The following is a 20,263-nucleotide window of genomic DNA, read 5'->3' on the forward strand; positions in this document are numbered from 1 at the left end:
GGCTCTGCTCTGCCCCTACTCCAATTGGGGTGACGTGTGTACCACGCCGGCAGGCCACTGGGCCTGATCCGCTGGTCTGTCGCAGGTCTGCCTACCTTGCAGGCACAGACGGCGGCTCTGCCCTGTCCCTCCTACCACGCCCGCGGACCCCTGGGCCTGTTCTGCCGGTTGGTCGCAGGTCTGCCTACTTTGTGGGTGCGGGTGGCGGCTCTGCTCTGCCCCTACTCCAATTGGGGTTACGTGACTACCAAGCCGGTGGGCCGCTGGGCCTGTTCTGGGCGCGGGCGGCGCTTCTGCTCTGCCCCTTTGGCTTGATGACAAAGTGAGAGAGACTCGGGTGTTTGTGACTCACTTTCTTTACCAGGAGACCAACTGTTTCTGTCGCCGCTGGTATCGATGAAGTTCTCTCCTCCGCCACTTTCTGATGACATCAGATCTCTGCCATGTTGGTATCCAATGGAATGGCAGCATTTCGTTCCCTTTGCCGGGTGATCAAAGCAACGGGTGAGTCCTGACCGGCCCTCACAAGCCCCGTCTCAGTCCTGTTGCCACTGCCTATGAAGGCGCGGTTGGTATTTACCTCCACAGTATTCAGCAGGACCCGGACCGAGAAGCAGTTTCCGCGGGTTCTTTATCCCTGGGCCAGAGCAGTTCCGGGAGTCGGAATTCGGCTGCTCCGTGCTCGGTGTATGTTCTGATAGGAGCAGGCTCCAAGAAGCAGTTTCCGCGGGTTATTTAGCACTGAGCCTGAGTAATTTGTCTGCGAGCCACAGGCGAATGGCAGCCTGAAATTACCTGTTCTATGGCTGAATGAGTCTTGCTGATTTTTCTAATAGTTCTATAAATTATTGAAAGAGAAGTGATGAATTTGCCAACCATAATTTTGGATTTGTCTATTTCTTCTCTCAGTTTCATCAAATTTCACTTGTTTTGCAGCTCTGATGTTTGCTGCTATTCATATTGTTATACCTTCTTGATGGATCAATCCTTTTATCATTATATTTCTATGTTTATATCTCTAGTAATTTTCTTTGCTCTAAGTGTACTTTGTCTGATATTAATTTAGACACTCATATTAATTTAACTTTCTGTTGACTAATATTTACATAACTTTTCCATTATTTTACTTTCAGTCTACCTTTATCATTATACTTGAAGTAAGTTTCTCATAAACAGCATATAGCTGGGTCATGATTTCACTCTCCCTATCTCTATCTTTTATTTCCTGTATTTATACCATTTGTATTTTATGCAATTTTAATTGGTATGTGAGAACTTGAATTTTCCATTTTACTTTTGTGTGTTCTATTTGTTATTGCTGTTTTTAGTTTTTCTATTTTTCTCCTCTTGCCTTCTGGTGGGAAACTTAAGGATTTTTCAAATTCTACTCTAATTTCATTATAGTGTTTTGTTTTTTTTTTTTTCATTATAGTGTTTTGGAGTGACTCTTTTGTAAAAATGTTTTAGAGAGTGCTCTGGGAATTATATTATACATATCACATATATATATAAGCGATATACATGTATATAATAAGAGTCTATTGGTGTCAACATCTTATCAGTTTAAGTGAAATGTAGAAACCTTAACTTTTTTTTTAAAGAGAGAGAGAGAGAGAGAGAGAGAGAGAGAGAGAATTTTTTAAAATATTTATTATTTTTTTTTTAGTTTTTGGTGGACACAACATCTTTGTTTGTATGTGGTGCTGAGGATCAAACCCGGGCCGCACGCATGCCAGGTGAGCGCACTACCACTTGAGCCACATCCCCAGCCCCCAAACCTTAACTTCTTTAGATCATTTTGCCCTTTCATATTTATGATATATAATATGATTAAATATTGTCTTTATATGCATTTAGAAACATAAGATAGCATATAATATTTGCTAGAACTATCAAACATAACAGAACACTGTAGAAAGTTTTTATTCTTTTTTTAAATTTTATCCATATCTTACTTTTGTTGTTTTCTCCCTTCCTGATATTCTAGGATTCTTTCCTTTTAATATTTTCTTTTTGTTCAGAGAACATCCTTTCCTCATTCTTTTAGGATAAGTTTATTGTCAAAATTTTTAAAATTACTTCATTTTAGAATGAATGATTCCCCCTTTGCTGATTTCCCCTTTGTTCCCAAAGAACCTTTTCACTGGATATAGAATTCTCAGTTGACACTTCTCTTTCAGCCCTTGAAAAATGTGTGCTACTTCCTTTTGTTCTCTGTGTTTTCAGATGAGAAATCTTTTGTTGTTCAAATAGTTTTTCCCATAAGTGGTAAGAGGTCTTTTCTCTTCAATTTCTTCAATTTTCAGAAGTTCAGATGTTTCTTGGGTTTTTTTGGTTGTGTTTTGTTTGTTTTTGTTTTTATTTTGTGGGAGGGCATGGTGGTCCAATTTGAAAACCTGTTTCTTGAGTTTATATGTTTATGCCTTTTGCCAAATTTTGGAACTTTTCAGCTATTATTTCTCTGAGTACCTTTAAAGGTCCACCCTTTCTCCTTTCCTGAGACTCTCATGACACACATATTGGATCTTTCATTATATCCTCACAGGTTTCTGAGGCACTGCTTTTTTTTTCTTCATCATATTGTAGATCTTCAAGTTCAATTATTCATTTCCTTTGTCTCCACCATTCTGTTGTTAAGCTCATCTATTATTTTTATTTTGGTTATCATATTTTTTCAGTTCTAACATTTCCATTTTTTATTCTTATATTTCTTTGCTGAGACTTTTTATTCTTTATTTGTTTCAAACTTGTTCATAATTGATCATTGAAGCATTTTGGTGATGGCTTTAATCTCTTTTCCAGGTCATTTTAACAACTCTGTTATTTCAGTGTTGGTATCTATAGATTTTTTTTCCGTTAAAGTTGAGTTTTCCCTGATCTCAATGTGATGATCTTTTGTTGAAACCAGGATGATTTGTGTATTATGTTATAAGGATGATTCTGAATTTTAATTGACTGGATTCTGACACCACTCTGGTAGGGTTGAGGGTAGGAGGAAGTCACTGCTTTGTTATTTCAAGGTGGGGATGGAAGTCCTGGTTCCCCACTTGGCCTCGGTTGATACCTCATTGCTGTTCAGGGTGGGAGTTCCACTCCCCACTGGGCCTTGACAAGAGCACACTGGCTGTGAGGTAGAGAAGCACCTTGCTCTCATTCCACTTATACCAGCCAGGGAAGGGGGCCTAGCGGGGATGAAGATCCTGACTTCCCCTCTCTGACACTACCCGAGAAAGAGGCTGAAGTGCCTCATTTGTTATAGTTTAGATATGAGGTGTCTCCCACAAGCTCAGGTATGAGACAACACAAGAAAGTTTAACTGGGTGGTAACTGTAAGTAGGTAAGCTGTGGCTGAAGGGGATGGGTCACTGGGGGCCATGCCTTTGGGTTTTTATTTTGTCCCTGGGTGAGGAACTCTTTCTCTGTCTCTCTCTGCCTCCTGGTGGCCATGACCTGAGCTGCTTTCCTCCACCACACTCTTCCACCATGATGTTCTGCCTCACCAGAGTCCCAGAACAATGAAGCTGGCTGTCTATGGACTGAGATCTCTAAAACCCTGAGTGCCAAATAGGTTTCTCCTCTAAAATTGTTCTTGTCAGGTCTTTTGGTCACAGCAGTGAAAAACCTAACTAAACATCATTATAGCCTGTCCAGGGTGGAAGTCTAAGCTTCCCACTGCCTTGGATGATGTGGATAGGGATGGGCAACGATTTTTTGTGTGGTATTTGACTGGAATAGCTGGTTATTGTCTAAAATTCCAACTCTATTTTCCAGAGAAGGAAACAGAATTGGAGAAGTAAGGCCTTGTCCCAGGTCTGATGGCTGAAAGGAATAAAGCTGGCACCAAGCACCTGCACATCTATGTAAACTCCCTAAAGAGGGTCTGGTTCCCAAAGCTGCCAGATGCAAGGCCTGTAGGGATTTGGGCTTGAGCAGGGCAAGGGGCAGGAGGTGAGTGAAAAGACCCTACTAGTTCCCTGCTGAAAATCCTGAGCCTTCTGTCTCTTCCAGGAAGCCCCCGTCCTCAGCCTGGCATCCAGAACCCTTTTGGACTTACTCTTATAAAAGTATCATCCAGGTTGACTCTTGCTGCAAACCCTGCTTTCTGCACTTAGAATGGGATCTAAGCCTCAGGCCCCATAATCCCCTGGCCTTCACACTCTCCTGACTTGCTGAACCCTGTTGCTATTGTACACTTTCTCCCTCCCACCTGAATACACCAAGTTCATGCCTGACATGAGCCTTTGCTCTGCTGCTTCCTCACTCTGGATAGCTATATGTACATCAGGTTTCTCCTCATGGGTCACCTCAGTGGAGAAGCTACCTTATCACCCTAAATGATGCCCCCACCCTGTCAGCCTGGGTCACTGCCATTCCCATTCCCTGAAATCCCTTTATGTTCATTTTTTTATGTGATTATTTTCTGTCTCCTTGCTAGGGTCCCATGGGGTAGGATGGGCATCTCATTTCTGATGAGGTTCAGTAAGGTGATGCAACAAGAATGAATGGATGTATGCTCAGAGATGGCTGGCTCCAGACCCTTAGACATTGCTGGGTGCCATCTGCTGGCCTGTCTGAAGAAGCTAGGACTGTATGGCCAGGGCCTCCAACTTGGGGAAATGCCCACACAGGGTCAGAGGCCAGGCTTATTGGAGGACCCAGTGAAGCCAAAGAACTGAGGAAGCCACTAAAACTGTCTAGTGAGCAGATGCTATTTGTCCCTTCCTGATGCAGCATTGGCCAGAGGGTTCCTTGTCTCTCCTGGGAAGAACTGGCTGGGCCTCTCCATGCACAGATTAGAATTAAGCCCATCCCTCGCCTGTCACCTTCTCTGGAATAGGTGGGCCTAGGCCTGGAAACATAGAGTGGGACCAAGGCCTGGCTCTTCATTCTGCTTCTGTGCAGCCCTGGCCATGTGTTTTGCTCTCTCTGACCTCTACTTGCTGCTCTAAACAGTGAAGTACAATAGAGTCTCAACATTCTCATAGCCTTTCAGGCTTATGTTTTACCTGCCAGCTAGGTTCAGGCAGCCTAGGAAGGCCAAACAGCTGTTCATTAAAATGGAGTAGCATGGGCTGGGAAGAAGTCAGGATACCTGGGTTCTTCTATTGGTAGGCAGAGTGGAGCAGAGTTAACTCCATGCGGTCTGTTCCCCCAGGGACTTGCTATCCTTTGGGCCAGAAGCTGGATAGGGAGGTTCTTGTGTATGTGCTTCCTCCCACCCAGTTTGGGACATCTGTCTTCATTCATTTTTCTTCCCAAAGAGATGTAAGCTCCTGATAATGGGGACTTGTCTACAGTCTCAAAAACTAGAGTAGAATCCAGTCCATAGATGGTGCACACTGGGAACATGTGTCATGCATCATTGATGGAAGTGACGGATGGGCAGAAATACTCTGGTGAAGGGCTTGTGCTTGTAATTTTAAAGTTTGTTGATTATTATTTAAAAATTTATGGTTATTTTTGAAATTTTGTATCTGTCACCATTTTGCTATCACAAATATACTTAGAAAAAGAAGAAAGTACAAAATCAGGCATACCACAGAAGGTGAATTCAAGGTGAAACTGTGTCATTAGGAAAGAGAAGGAGACAATGTCAATTGCATTGGTGAGTGTGTGTGTGTGTGTGTGTGTGTGTGTGAAATTGCATTGGTGAGTGTGTGTGTGTGTGTGTGTGTGTGAGAGAGAGAGAGAGAGAGAGAGGGAGAGAGAGAGAGAGAGAAACAAGAGGCTGAGCAGTGGCCAGTATGAGTCTGCTCAGGCTGGGCTACTGGCCCCCACAGGCCCCCAGGGCCTAGCTCCTGGATATGCACATCCCCATGCTGCCCATACCCCACACTTTCAGCTCCGAGCTTCCTTGGCCAAGGGGAAGGTGGGGGTGGGAACATGTCACTTCTCATTTCCTTTAACCAGCTCAAGAAGAAACAGAGCTTGAATTTCTGAGAGGCTCATAATTAAATGAATTAAAATGTTTTCCTTCACGGTGACTTTGCCAACTCCCATCCACCTCTCCTTGGCCCTGTTCCCGGTGAGCAGCAGAGCCTGAGAGGACGCAGAATGACATGTTGGCTCCAAAGGGTGAACGGGGTGCCTCCAGAGCAATTAGCTTGTGCATCATCATTTTGGGGAGAGATTTATGGCTGGCTTTCGGAGCATTCCAGCTCAGACCTTTACGGCCCAGATTCGTTTGCTGGAGAAGTTCCTGGAAGCGGGCCTTCATATTAATTCCAATTACAGTCAGATGGGAGCCCATTCATAAGGAAGTCTTTGACAGGCTCCTTCTCCTGCCACTCTGGCCTGACCTTGAGCCACCGATGCTGTTTTCAGCCCTGGAAAGAGAAGAAACCAGGCTCAGCCGCAGCCTTCTGGGCAAGCTGAGGAGGTAACAGGAGCTGAGCTTGAATCTAAAGTGGAGAGTGGAGGAGGAATGTGAAGACCATGATATTATAACATCTTTAGCCTAGGGACCATCCATAGTACCCTTTGCAGACTTCTGGATGTTGGGAATGGGGATATTTCCTGTGGTCTTGGTTTCTGAAGTAGTCCTTCTGGTCCCAGAGCTTCAGCCCAAGTCCTGGGTAGGCCAGAAGGCATGGCAACCAGAGCCTTCAAATGATCCCAGATGTCCTCATCTGACCCAAAGCCCCAGGTACCTGGAGGAGCCGGGCTTTCAGTGACCTCCACAAGCCCATTAGCATGTCTGCAGATGGATGTTCCTTGTAGCACTGAGACCCCAAGGACTAAATATAAACCCAAGGAAGCAATTACCCAGGTATTGATTATGGATTAGAGTAACAACATTACTAATTACTTATAAAGATGTTTATCCAGGACACCAGCCTGTTAATGGCTTGCATAAAGTATTAAGGCTGCTAATTAGGACAAACAGCAGGTTTATCACCAGCTGTAATTGCTAGGTCCCTTGAGAAGGGAGAGAGCCTTCTCCAAGGCCTGTGCTTTCTAAGGACCCCCACAGCAGAGTCCTTGCAGGCTACATCTACAGCCTCAGCCTCACATTTCTTTCTGTACAATAGATGTTCCTTTGTACCTGCTACCATCATGAGGGGATTGAGGTGGTCATATGGGACTGAATGGCCACAGGGCACCATTGGAAGGAAAGGTGGTCTTGCACCAACCAGAAACAGGTGGTCCTGAAAGGGTTGTACTTCAGAGATTATATGCAACCTGAAACCCCCAAGTCACTGCTAAATAGGAACAGAGACCCCAATGAAACATCAATGTAGATCCTTTCCCTCATAAACAGGTGAGGCAAGCAACCCGGTCAGCCAGCAAGTGACAAAGTTCTGGCACTGGCTCCTGTTTTTGATGACCAGGTCAGCCCATAGCACATAGCCAGCCTCCCATACAATGGTGGTGGCTCTTCATGGTCAGAGATGTAACCCTTCCCTCAGGCCAGAAAGACAGGAGGAACACTGGTTTCCTCCATCTATAGGGCCTGCAAGGATCACCTCTCCCTTTCCTAACCCCATCCCTACCAATGCCTTGCTGCTTTTTGATTTCTGCTCAGAGACAGTCCCAGAATCCTCCCATGACTCCTCGTGACAGGGCCAGGAGCCCCATTTGGCTTGCAGAGGGCCCTCTTGGGTGGCCATGACAGAAAGCTGAAGCCCACCTTCCTGCCTCCAGACCAAAGCTCAATAAATAGTGGCAGAACAGAGATGCCTACAAGTTAGGGAACCAAACATAGTTCTAATCATTTATTTGGTTTTTTAAAATTCCTGTGCTCTCTATAGTTTTGATATTATAGGATCCTATTTTGGAATAGTATGTTTTCCTCATTATATTTCCTTTTAATTTACTGTAATCGAATCGACCAAGAATTACATGAATACATTTTTTGTTTAAAGCTCAGACCTCATGGATAAAGCTGAATCTCCTTTTGCTGCATCTGCAGCCCCAGAGGAGCATAGCCATAGATCAGTGCAGATGCTTCTGAAGCTTGTTGTGGGTTTGGGTCATTTGCACCCACAGAAATGCAGGAAGTTATTGAGTGATCCTTCATTTACCAGCTTCATGTGTTGCCCCCTTATGATCCAGTTGATATTCATGGCATGCTTATCGCCTGCCACTCAGCCAGGAGAGCAGGGGGAGGACATGTCCACTGTGTAGTATGTCAGATGGGTGACAGAAGCCCCAGTCACTGTTATGTCACAGTGAGAACTATAGCACACCTTGGCGGGGGAGGTGATCAGCAAGGGCTGCCCTAGGAAGTGGCCTTACAGCTGGTTCTGGTAGTACAGTAGGAAGACCAGAGTGAGGTCATATGTTGGTGCCTTGATATAGGACAAGAGGACAGATACAAGGCCACAGGAGGTCTCAGGGCCAGAAAGTGGGGCAGGGCCAATGGCAAGGAATCAAGAAAGGGCCAAACAAGTGAAGGTCTCAAAGTCCTGTTAGGGGTTTCATCTTTATTCCAAAAGCATTGGGGCTCATTTGTAAGGAACACTTTTACTAAATTTGGAGATCAATCTGTGTCTACCTTACTTGAAATGTAGCATTACATCGCACAGCACAAGTACACATACACTGCGTGTGCACTCACATGTGCATGCATGCACACATGTGTGTACATACTCACACATACGTACATCAACATATGTCCACTACCACATAAACATGCACACATCTGTAGATATGCATATGCATGAACAAACACACATAGACAGGTACACCGTAGTTCCTTTTTATCATTTTCTGACAGGTGATATTTTAGATTACTTCTAGACCTTTTGGGTTTCAGGCTCACAGGGCTGCAATGTGCATTTGTATACCAGCCTGTCATGCACATGGGGGTATCTCTTGGTGTATTCTGAGGAAGGGAAGTACCAGATCCTGAGTTCTGCACAGTGCACATCAGTGAACACTCCCTCAGAACCCATCCCTGAATAATTGTGCTTATTTTTACTCCTCAGCAATGTAGAACATGTTATGTTCCCTCTCCCTTGCCATCCCTGAATGTTACCAAATCTCAAATGCTGCAACATGCTGTCTAGGGTGTCTTGGATTTCCTTGGTCATGAGGCCATGGCAAGGTTAAGGTCATGTGAATTTGCTCACTCGATCATATTTTGCACTTGTTCTTGGTCGTCTGTTAGGACTGAATCTTATTTTGTATTGTTAATTGTTCCCTATTGGTTGGCTGGACTTGTTTATGTTTCTTATCCACTTATATAAGTAGCATATTTTTTTTCCAGTTGGTAGAAAGTCTTTAAAACTTATTTGTGATATCCTTCTTCATATGGAAAGTTTTTGTTTTGGTGAAGTGAAATTTATCATGATTTTCATTTATTGATTTTTTTGCATTCTGAGACAATTCTTGCCTAAATTTATAAACTTCTTCTTCTGTATTTTACTCTAAGACTTACATAAAGGCAATTGTGGATTTTGCATTTGGGAATTAGTTCACCTAAAATGCATTTTTATGAAGGATTTAAGATAAGGATTAAATTGAATATTTTCCAAAAGGACAGACATGAAGGTTGTGAGTTATAAGCCCAGCTTAGAGTTCCTCCACAACCCCTCTTTGTGGTGGATGCAGAAGCCTGCTCAGAACAGGACCACTCTGACATATCTGTGAATGGGCTAAGGAAAGAAGACCCATGGGGGCCACCTTTTTCACATCTCAGGAGATCCTCCATTCTCAAGATCTAGGGGTAGAGGCTAGTTCCCATTGCCTCTCTAAAAGGCATGCTGTCCAGAGCATCACAAGAACATAGACGACAAACTGCTATCATCCTCCAGGTTTGCAACAAGAGCATGGAGGCTCCACTATGCTGTAACCTTCTTCCTGTCCTCCAAGTGAGTGGGCTAAGGGGACTCTGAGCAAAGCAAGAGGAAAGCCAGTTTGGAGGGACAGAGCCCTGAAGCATGAGCCAATGTACTTATTAATTGTGGGCAATTATGTCCCTTTTTTGGCCAGTTTTTCCATCCATGAAACGGGAATCATTGTGGTTGTCCCATCTTTGCTGACACATAGGCTGATATGAAGCAGCAGGAAGGGAGAATGTAACAGTGATCTATACCTGAAGGACCAATTGTCCTGGTCGTGCTCCTGCCAGATCTGGGAGTATGGCAGCATTGGCAGTCACCAGCACATCCTTCCCTATTCAGTCCCAGGTGTCCCTGAGTATGAAGCTGGTATAATTTGGAAATCACAGTGCTAGGTTTCTACAAATTCTCAAGGGGTGTGTATTTTCCTGGTCACCTTCAATCTGAAATTCCTCTTGCCACCAAATGAGTTCATGGAGAAATCTGTGCTGCATCTCTCTTCCCTGAACCTCCCCACTTCACACCCTCAGCACCATGGCCAGGTGTGAGGTGAGCCTTCTGAAGGGGAGGCCATCTCATTGTCCACTACACTCCTTCAGTTTTCTTTTTTCTTTTTTTTTTTTTTTTGTGGTGCTGGGAATTGAACCCAGGGCCTTGTGCATGCAAGGCAAGCACTCTACCAACTGAGTTATATCCCCAGCCCAACTCCTTCAGTTTTTCAAGAAATGCCAAATGATTCTCATGCTTTTTCACAGAGAAGTCTCCCTCTTTCCAGCCCCACTCTCAGCCTCAGCTTCCAACCTCCCACTACTGTATTGGAGATTCTTATCTGAATGAAATGGCTTTCTACTTGCTGGCAGCAGGGATCCGAAGAGGCCTTAGGATTCCTTTTGATATTGTTTCCCTAGAAAAGCAGCTGTGATTTCTGAATGAATCTCTTCTCTCTTATATCAGAACTGCCGCAGTCCTTATATCTCTCAATGGGACCACTGGACAGGAAAGACATGATGGAAATAAAAGGTAGGAGAAATGACAACCATCGCTGTATACCCGGTCAACCAAGACCATGAGGATGGCATCTAGTAGCTTATAAATCCATGGTTTACAAGAGGAAAGAGAGGGAACAGGAGAAGTAAAACTCCCCCAACCTAGCCCTTTTCTGCAAAGTGCAAAGTCTGCAAGGAAGCATTCCATGTGTATTATTCATTTATTTGCTGAATTCATTTATTCAACAGGTGGGGGTGTGGAACAGGATGCCTGGGACCTAGGGGATGAAGCAGGCACAGTTGCCACCCACCCAGTACAGCAATATCTGGTGGGGAAATGAGTTTAAACTAAGAATTTCACACTGGAAGTGCCCACTGGACTCAGCGGGATTGAGGTAGCCTAGCTTCCTATTTGTTGTCTCCCAAACCTCCACTCAGGGAATGCCCCCACCTTCACATCTTGATACGTGTTCTCTAGGGAAAGATGTCCATAGAGGTGGCATTTCTCAACTAAAACTTATTCTTAAAAGGAAAGATAAGAATTTGGGCTGGGGATGTTCAGTGGTAGAGTGCTTGCCTATCAAATGTGAAGCCCTGGGTTTGATCCCCAATATAGCAAAATAAATAAATAAATAAATAAAGGCGGGGAGGATATAAGATTTCCTAACCCCTCAGGGCTCTTACTTACCACAGAATGCTAAAGACCTGCTCTTTCCCTCCAGTCCCTTTGTAAGTTCAGAGCACAGACACAGAGCAAACATCAGTCACTGGACTGAGGTTGAGAAGCATCAGCATTTAATGGCTGGTCAGGACCAGTGCTGGATGAAGGATGAACCTAGCAACACAGGAAGTGACAGTTAGCCAAGAGTGAGTCCCAGTCAGAAGCGATATGCTCTCAGCCTCAGGTCTCAGGGGACTGGTGAAGCTCATACAGGTCCTGCAACTCCCAGGAGACCTCAAAAACCTCAGAGCCCAAGACATGGTTTGGTTATCAGGGCCAAGGGAGGATGCAGAAGGGAGAAATGGCCAAGAACAATATTAAACCTCTCCCCACTCAGCTTGGCCAGCCCCTGGGGACTCTGACTAAACCACCTGGATGAGAGTTCCTCTAGGGAGGGGACTGGTCTTTCCATGGGGACTCAAAAAAGATTAATGGAATTAAGAGGTATACATGGTCTGCATCATGGAAATCAGCTCTTATTTTGGAAGCCTTCTTGTTCTTGCCAGTGTGTGTGTGTGTGTGTGTGCGTGTGTTTTCACATGTTCACATGCATAGGCTCATTACCTGTGCCTGTGTCTCCTGTTCTGTGTATAGAAGCAGAGCATGACAAAAATAATAAATGATGATCTAGGTTCACCACCAATGGCTTTATTGACTATCTTGTTAAAAAAAAAAAAACACACTCAGTGGTGGAACAAATGAAGAGGGAACTCCTGGATTCCATACCCAGTATTCTGGGGGAAACAGTAACAATAGTGCTAAAATATCCTAAAATGTAGGTGGCTTATGACTTTTATGCTCACAATTGATATTGCTGATTTAGGGACTATCACACAACGTTGCCAACTGCTACCATTTTTTCTCTTCTAGGACATGCACTCAGATATTAGGGAGCTCACTGGAGTAAGGTCTCACAGGGGGCATCCCAGCTTACCCTGCCACCTCCTGCCTTCCCCTTTGCCTGGGCCTGTCATATCCCAAGATCCAAGTCATGCTTCCCTGGTCTCGACATCTAAATAGACCTGGTGTACCCAGTAGGTGCTCAGTGAGTACTTGTCAAGGACTGGAATGAATCCATTGAGAACAGTTCAAGAACAAGCAGCACCCAAAAGTGGCATTAGTGATGACTCCAGCACTGTGGTGTCATCAGAGTGTTTACAGAGACTTGGGCAGGGCCTAAAGGGACAAGGGTAGGCATGGTCATCACCCCGAAGAGGGGCTTGACAGAAGCTTGGCATTTGGTCAGCATGTCACCATCCAAGATGGGTGGAACTCAGCAGTGGAGGACTTGGGGAAGAAATGGTTGAAGATGGCTCTCAACTTCTTGCTGGTGACTCCCACTGTCTAAGCCCAATGGAACCAGAGGACAGGATACCTGAAGAGGGACAGGTGTGTGTATAGTTTGTGGCAGTTGCCATCCTTGGAGACCGCCACAGCAGACAGGAGGAGACAGACATGTTCTTCTACCTCCCAGTTGACATTCAGCAGCAGGAGCTGCCCCTTCTGAGGCCTGGCTCAGGCTTCCATCTGCAGCCTCAGACTGGGCCACATCAAGATCTTGGCTGTTTCCCATCAAAACTCCTTAGGACTGCCCATCCATCCCACAGAGATAGCAGTGGGCATTCTGCCAGGTTCAGGAAGGGGAATACGGAAGCCTCTTTCTATTCCTCTATAGCTAGTGACATCAGCTGTTGACATCACCAGATCCTGAAGGTGGAGGACATAAGAAGTTCAAATAGCTCATGGTGTGGGGGAGGGAAAGGATGGAGTCAACAGTGGGGACTGTGCCAGCAACACTAGTGCTGAAATCAAGACAGCCACAGAAGGGGCCACAGAATTAGGAAAAGCCTTGCGCAGCTGTCTGAGGTTATGACCCCAGCTCAGTGCTCAAGGATGATCTGTCCACAGCTGGCCACTTCTGCATGTGGGCAGGGGAGGAAGGATGGACATAGCATGTGGGACTGCTCCATAGGCACATACTTTCAGCAGAAAGACTGTGAGATACTCCCCCCACACACCTTTTTTTTTTTTTTAATAAAAAGAGGACTTTGCTTTACCCCTGTCCTCCTTTCCAGCTTCCCCTTCTACATTGTCCTCCATACAGGAATACCCAGAAGAGCAGTCCAGGCCCATCACCTGACTCAGGAAATGTCCTTGCTCCCTCTACCCAGAACTGTGAACAATAGTGGGCACAATGGATTCTGATAGTTGTGTGTGCCCTGCTATGTCCTTTTGGATGGATGGGATGGGGCTGAGGCCAAAGGAAGGTGGCTTCCACAATCCAGTAGTCCACACACCAGTGCCTATACCTGACTCTTGCTTTCCTGGGCCCTGCTGACATCCATGCATCTTATTCTCCCTATAGCTTGACTCCATGGCCTTAGCTCCCTGTCAAAGTCATGGCTTCCCTGACTTTCCTGAGGGGACCACTAAGACATCACCATAGCCCTGATTCTCTGCCTCAGGTGCCTACACGTGTTAGAGGCCTGACTAGTCACTTTACACTTCCTATTGAGAGGCTGGGGTCTTGGTCCATGATGACCTTGATATCCAAAGAAGGGATCTGATCACAGCACATTGACTAGGCCCAGCAGAGAGCTCATCCTTTGGAACAGAAAGCCCCATATGCAAACAGCCGTGAGAGGTGGGATGAATGCCACTGGCATCTCTGCTGAGGTGGAGAGATCTAATCACAATGGCCTCAGGGCAGCATGTGGGCTCAATGGCTCTCATGGAACCCACAATGATCAGGAATAGACAGCAGGAGCACATAGAGGCTTGCAGTTAACCAGGGTGTGGCATCTCCCAGGGTGCTTGTCTAAGTGGGTACACTTAGAAAGTAAGAGAACAGAGCTACAGAAGGCTGAGTGCTGACTTACTTCCCTGTGGCCCCGTAGGGTCTTTCCTCTATCAAGGCCCTCCCTTCACCAGAGGCTCTGCCCAGGCCCCACAACAGGCCCTGCCCACCCCGTGAAGATCCCCCCACTCTGAGACCACCCCCCACCACCCCACTGTCCTCGTGCTCCTAGTTCACTAACCTTGTTCTTCCAACCTTGGTGACAGAGAATTGGCAGACTGTGGAGGGGCTTAGAAAGACCAAAACACTGTCAGAGAAGTAGTAAGAGGACCAGCCTGGGGTGGCAGGAGAGGACAGGAGAACAGAGAATGAAAGGCAGCAGGTCCTTTACCTTCTTGGAGAGAAGTGGGTTGAGATTTCTACAAAAAAAAAAAAAAATGCAAAGCAAGAAAAAGTAAATTATAATTTTATGGGTAAGAAGTGAAAAAAAAATAGCATTTAAATGGGGGAAACTTTCTTCTTTGAGGAGAGTAGTCTGCCAAGGTATGGGGCCAAGGCTGGGGATTGATGGAAGCTCATGCTCAACAGACTTTGGGGGTGCTATGTCTTCAGGACCCTAGAAGGAAGGAGCCTCAGTGTGGCCAAGATAGGACAATCTTCTGCTGCTTCTCCCTCCTGGGAAAGGAAGAATGATGAGAAAGAAAGGAAAGGCAGCAATGGGGTTTCAACGACAGCTTACTGGGCCAGCACCTTCAGGAACTGGAGGAGTCCCAGTACCACCCACAGCTCCACACCTTCTTGTCCTATTCTACTCCAGGGTGCCCTGGCCAGCCAAGAAGCTGATTCCAGTGACCATACCCTGACCACTGACCACCCATTTTCCCAGCATCTCTGCAGCCACTGGCCTAGAGAAAATTCTGGGGTCCCACTCTAATGATCACATCACCCCTCCCTAGTCTTCCCACCTGTAGTCTAGGCCCTTCCAGACCATTCTTCAATTGCCCTGGACTGATCACCCTGGGTACAGCAGCTCATGCATGACCCAGAGTCCTTTCCTGAAGCAATGTATCACCACCCCTTTCCACACTGAAAACATTCTTTCTGGATTTCTAATTTAAATGAACTTGATCAAAGATTCTGAGAGGCTCCACAGTGAATAAACACATTTACTTGAGGATGGTGCCACATTTCCTAATCCCTTTCAACATGGGGATTGTCTAACACATTTCCTTCAACACTTGAGTGCCATTTTGGATCTGCCTCTAAGTCCCAGACAGTCCCACTGCTGTTATTTCCAGTCTCGACTTCAGGATACAGACCCCAGCCTTCCCTGTATTCAGGCCTCCTAGAGCCTGAACTCAGCCTGCTTCCCCCAACTCCCCACCTCTGCACCCTCATGCAGACCTGTAGCACAGCAGTCACTCATTCCCTAAATACAGCTTGTGTTCTTGCTTTAGCTTTAGCACTTCCCTAGCCTGTTGTACTCTCCCATCTCTGCTTCCATCCCTGAATTCTAACTTCTCAACAGAGACACAGCTGAAACTGCCTCCCCTGTGAAGCTTCCTTGTTCTCAAATGACTCACTCTGGTTGGCCCTGTTCCTTTATGACACCCCTTCCTACCTTCAGCCAGGTACTATCCATCTCTCCCAAAGATTAATCCTTGAGGGAGAATTCTGGGTGTGATTTGACTCTTTATCTCTCCCCACTCCCACCCCATCTTGCATATCATTTCTATCAACAGCCATCAATAGATGCTGTTGAAATCCCTTCTTCAGCCTTTCCCTCTTGCTCTGGGAAGAGCCCCAGGAGGCCAAGAGGAACACATGTGTGGGAGAAGAAAGAACACATGTTCCTTTCACAGGAGTTCCCGGGATTGTTGCGTCAACATATACAGGCTGCCAGGGGTGGATGAATGTGGCAGCCACTGATCAAATCTGGGGGTTTGAGGATCAGATACTTCATGAAGTATGGAGTTCAGCCCTGACACAAGCCATCATTTAAGGAAAGAATGAGACCAAGGGGAAGCTCAGTAGAGGCCCTGACCTTGGTGAGGTGAGGTGAGAAATGGGGATGGAAAAGATATAAAAAGACAGTAAAATAAAAGCCCAGGAGAAGAAAGAGAAGAGTGGCTGAGGAGTTGCAATGTTCTCTGGTTTTGTCAGACATTTTTAGAACATATAGGAAACTATGTAGAATGGTATGGCTTTTACCTCCTCAGATCTTCCCAAAAGCAGAAATTGTCCCTAAATTTTGAAAGCAGGTTGGTAGTCAGCAAAAAACGAAGTGAGTGAAATCAGGTTACTGGGCTTACCACTTTCCTGAGTGTAACGGAAGTCACTTCTAATCACAAGAAACTAAGCCATATCCAGCAATTGAATTGGCAACTCCACTTGCAGGGCATATATCTTCAGATCAGAATTAAACAAGAATCCAAACCTCCTAGCCCCTCCTTACTTAACTACAAACCAAAGGGCTTGGTATGCACCTTTGTCAAGAGGGTGGAAATAGCACTTGCTCTGGAGGTTTCAGAGAACAGCTCATGTCACCTGTGAACATGTGCATTCAGAGCTGCCAGCTTTTGCCATGAGCTCTCATCATGCATGTGTGGGGATGTGACTGGAAAGGTCACACTCCAGAGGCAGCTGTTCTCCACAGGTGGAGAATCTGCCTGACGTCACTGGAGCTGGAGGCAGACAGTCTCCTGAATAGCCAGGGACCAGGGTGGTGGCCTTTCAACAGAGCCACCTGCCACAGCCTGACAGATTGACGCAAAGGAGGTAGAAACGCTCTGTTCCTGGCCTTGTCTGACCAGCGGAGGAGGATTGAGAAATGTGTCTGGCGTTGGTACCACAAGAGAATGCATAAGTAGCCAACTTGCTTACTGGAAAAGAAATGACCTAATCTGCTCAGCCATCCTGAATCTTAATGGGAAGATAGGAAGACCATGCAACAGGATGGGAAGTCTGGCAAGGGGCCTGATCTGTGCCCAGGGTGGGGACCTGCATAGCCAGGCCCCCGAGGCCCTCTTCCTTGTGCACTCCCCAAGAGGAGCAGAACCCCTTTTAAAGTAATGGTGGTTCTGATAATGCCAGTCTTTAAGTCAAGAGCCACCTTGCCAAAGTAAAATGCACACAAGAAGGAGTGAGGCTTAAAGTGAAAGCATAAGTTGACCCTGGACCCCTGGGAACTGGCTAGCTCTCTGTCTTCCCAGATGGACATGAGCCAAGAAAATTTTGATGATGATGAAGCCCACCCATATGTTTTGCAGAGATCATCGATCTCTTTTTTTCATTAGGTCAATAATATACATTTGTCAGCAATAAACAAACAGGAGAAAGAAAAACCCCTCAGAGTCTCACATATGAGTGGATGCTACACTACACATATTGGGACCTCACTTTGCACAGGAATCCTGTCCCCTGCCCCCAGGCTCCTCAGGAGCCCAGGTTTTGAATTTCTGAAAATCCCTGGGGTCATGCAAATGTTGCTGGTCCAGGGCCACATTTTGAGTAGCAAGGCCCTGCCAGATGTTTTAAAAAATATATGTATACATTTTGTTTTAATAACTTTTAATAAAATACATGCTAGTTTATAACATGACTCAGTTAAGTAACATTATGACTTCTTTCTTCCACATTAAAAATATACTTAAGAGTAGGAAAGAGCATGGGCAGACATGATCCATACATGAGATATGCATAGAAGGAAATGCCCAATGAATCATTTTAATTTAATTAACTACAAATTAATATGTTAATAATTATAATAAACATATATATATATATATATACTTCAATAATAAATTTTTAGTGACTGCCCATAATTCCATTTTTATCTGACTTCAAGAATATACTCTACCAACCCCCTATTATTATTCACACAGGTTGTTTCTTTATTTTCATCTATTATAAGTAGCCCTTGAAGAGCTAAATCTTATCAGATATCCTCAATTATTTTTTTAAAATGTGAATAAATAATATTAATATTAAAGACATGCATAAGTTTAGGGCTTTCCACATAGATTGCTAAACTTCCCTCCAGAAAGCTTCACTAACAGCCACCAATGGTGAACCAATCACTGCCATTTAGAACAATTCTTCAGGGAAGCAAAATCAAATGACATTGTCAGATTAAGAAAGTCATATATTTTCATAATGAAAAAGCATAGGTTCTCACTCCCTTGTTTATTGCACATTTTATTCACCACCTAATGTGCAATGAGGCATCACCATAAGCACTTGAGAGGCACAAAGATAAACCCAGTGCAGTCAGAGTTCTGTAAAGAACTGATAAAAATGGCTTGTCCTTCCAAATATTCCCTAAATATTCTTAGATCTCTAGAGAGTTACTGTCTTGAAACAGCTTACTGAAACACTCCATTGCAATGAATTTTTGATGAAGCATCTGAAACCAAATGGTAGTATCCTACCTGGAGATCTGTCTGAGTCTTGGGTCTCTAGGACACCAGCCCAGGTGGCTTGCCTTTCTATCTTCTCCCATATCCACCACACATGGTTGGGTGATACTCCTCACAGACAGACATTTCTCTCCTCTGGGAGAAATGCCATTTCTCTTGGTAGGATTCACCATATGTGTTGGTGAATCCTACCAAGCATGAGCCTCCCCTCACCCAGGGATAAGAAAAGGCTACTGCCGGGGAATTAATGAAGGAGGCTTTGAAAGTGAAAGGAGGCTGCACAGGCCTGAATTTGGAGTAGCCAGACCTATGGAGGTCAGATGGAAAGAAAGAATTTTATGTGTAGTTCTGGTCCTGATGCCTGAGGGTCTAAGAGGCCTCTGGGTGGGATAACCTGGGTCAGATTGTGTCAGCCTCTCATGCACATCAGGCTGCACCCTTCCTTGGTCCCCTGCTCTGAGTGCCCTGAGAGTTGTATGAGCCAAGGAGGGGAGCTGAAAGCCATGCTCTGGGGCTCTGCAGTGACTGTTGAGGATGAAGAATGAACTCCTGGTAAGGGAGCAAACCAGTTGAAGGCTGTGAAACCAGATTAAAGCCTGACTAGGACAGTAACAAAGGGAAACCCAGGGGGGAGGTTTGGGAATGATCCAAGGTGGTTTAGTCAACTATTTTTTGCCACTGTGATCAAAAGACCTGACAAACACAATTTTCGAGGAGGAAAAGTTTATTTGGGGATCAACTTCAGAGTCTCAAACAATAGGTGGTGACTCCACTGCTTGGGGCCCAAGGTGAGGCGGAGCATCATGATGGAAGGGCATGGAAGAGGAAAGCAGCTCAGTACTTGGCAATCAGGAAGCAGAGAGCGCTGTTTATATAAATCTTAAAGGCCTCCCAGTGACCTCCATCCCATAATCACACCCTACCTGCTTAGAGTTCCCAACCATATCAGTGGATTAATGCACTGATTAAATCAAGGTTCTCATAACCCAATCATTTCATCTCTGAACTTTCCTGCATTGTCTTACACTTGAGCTTTGGGGAGACACCCAATATCTAAATCATAACACAAAGTCCAGCCAGGAAGACCTATGCCTGGTGAGAAATGGAGGAACAGCAAGAGGTGAAGTAAAGGGACATTTTCCCAGGATATAGATTACAGGAAATAGAAAAAGCAAGTTTGAGGGCAAGGGTTAAAAAATAATATAGGACAATGAATTTGAAGTGCCTTTGAGAGAGCCCAGTGGAAATATTTCATAGAAATGTGGGCAAGTGGGCATCTTTTTTATTTTCTGTTTCTATTTTTTAAAAAAAGGCCTGAAACTGAGTAATTTTAAAAAAATAGAGATTTAGGCTGGACGAGGTGGTACACACCTGTAGTCCCAGAAGGGGACTGTACTGTACTACACCTGTACTCAGAAAGCTGAGGCAGGAGAATCACGTGAGCCCTGGAGCTTGAAGCCAGTGTAAGCAACATAGAAAGATCTTGGGTTTTTTTTGGGGGGGAGGGGGGAGAAAGAGAGAGAGAGAGAGAGAGAGAGAGAGAGAGAGAGAGAGAG

This window comes from Marmota marmota, unplaced genomic scaffold (assembly GCF_001458135.2).
Source record: "Marmota marmota marmota unplaced genomic scaffold, marMar, whole genome shotgun sequence".
Classification (NCBI taxonomy): domain Eukaryota; kingdom Metazoa; phylum Chordata; class Mammalia; order Rodentia; family Sciuridae; genus Marmota; species Marmota marmota.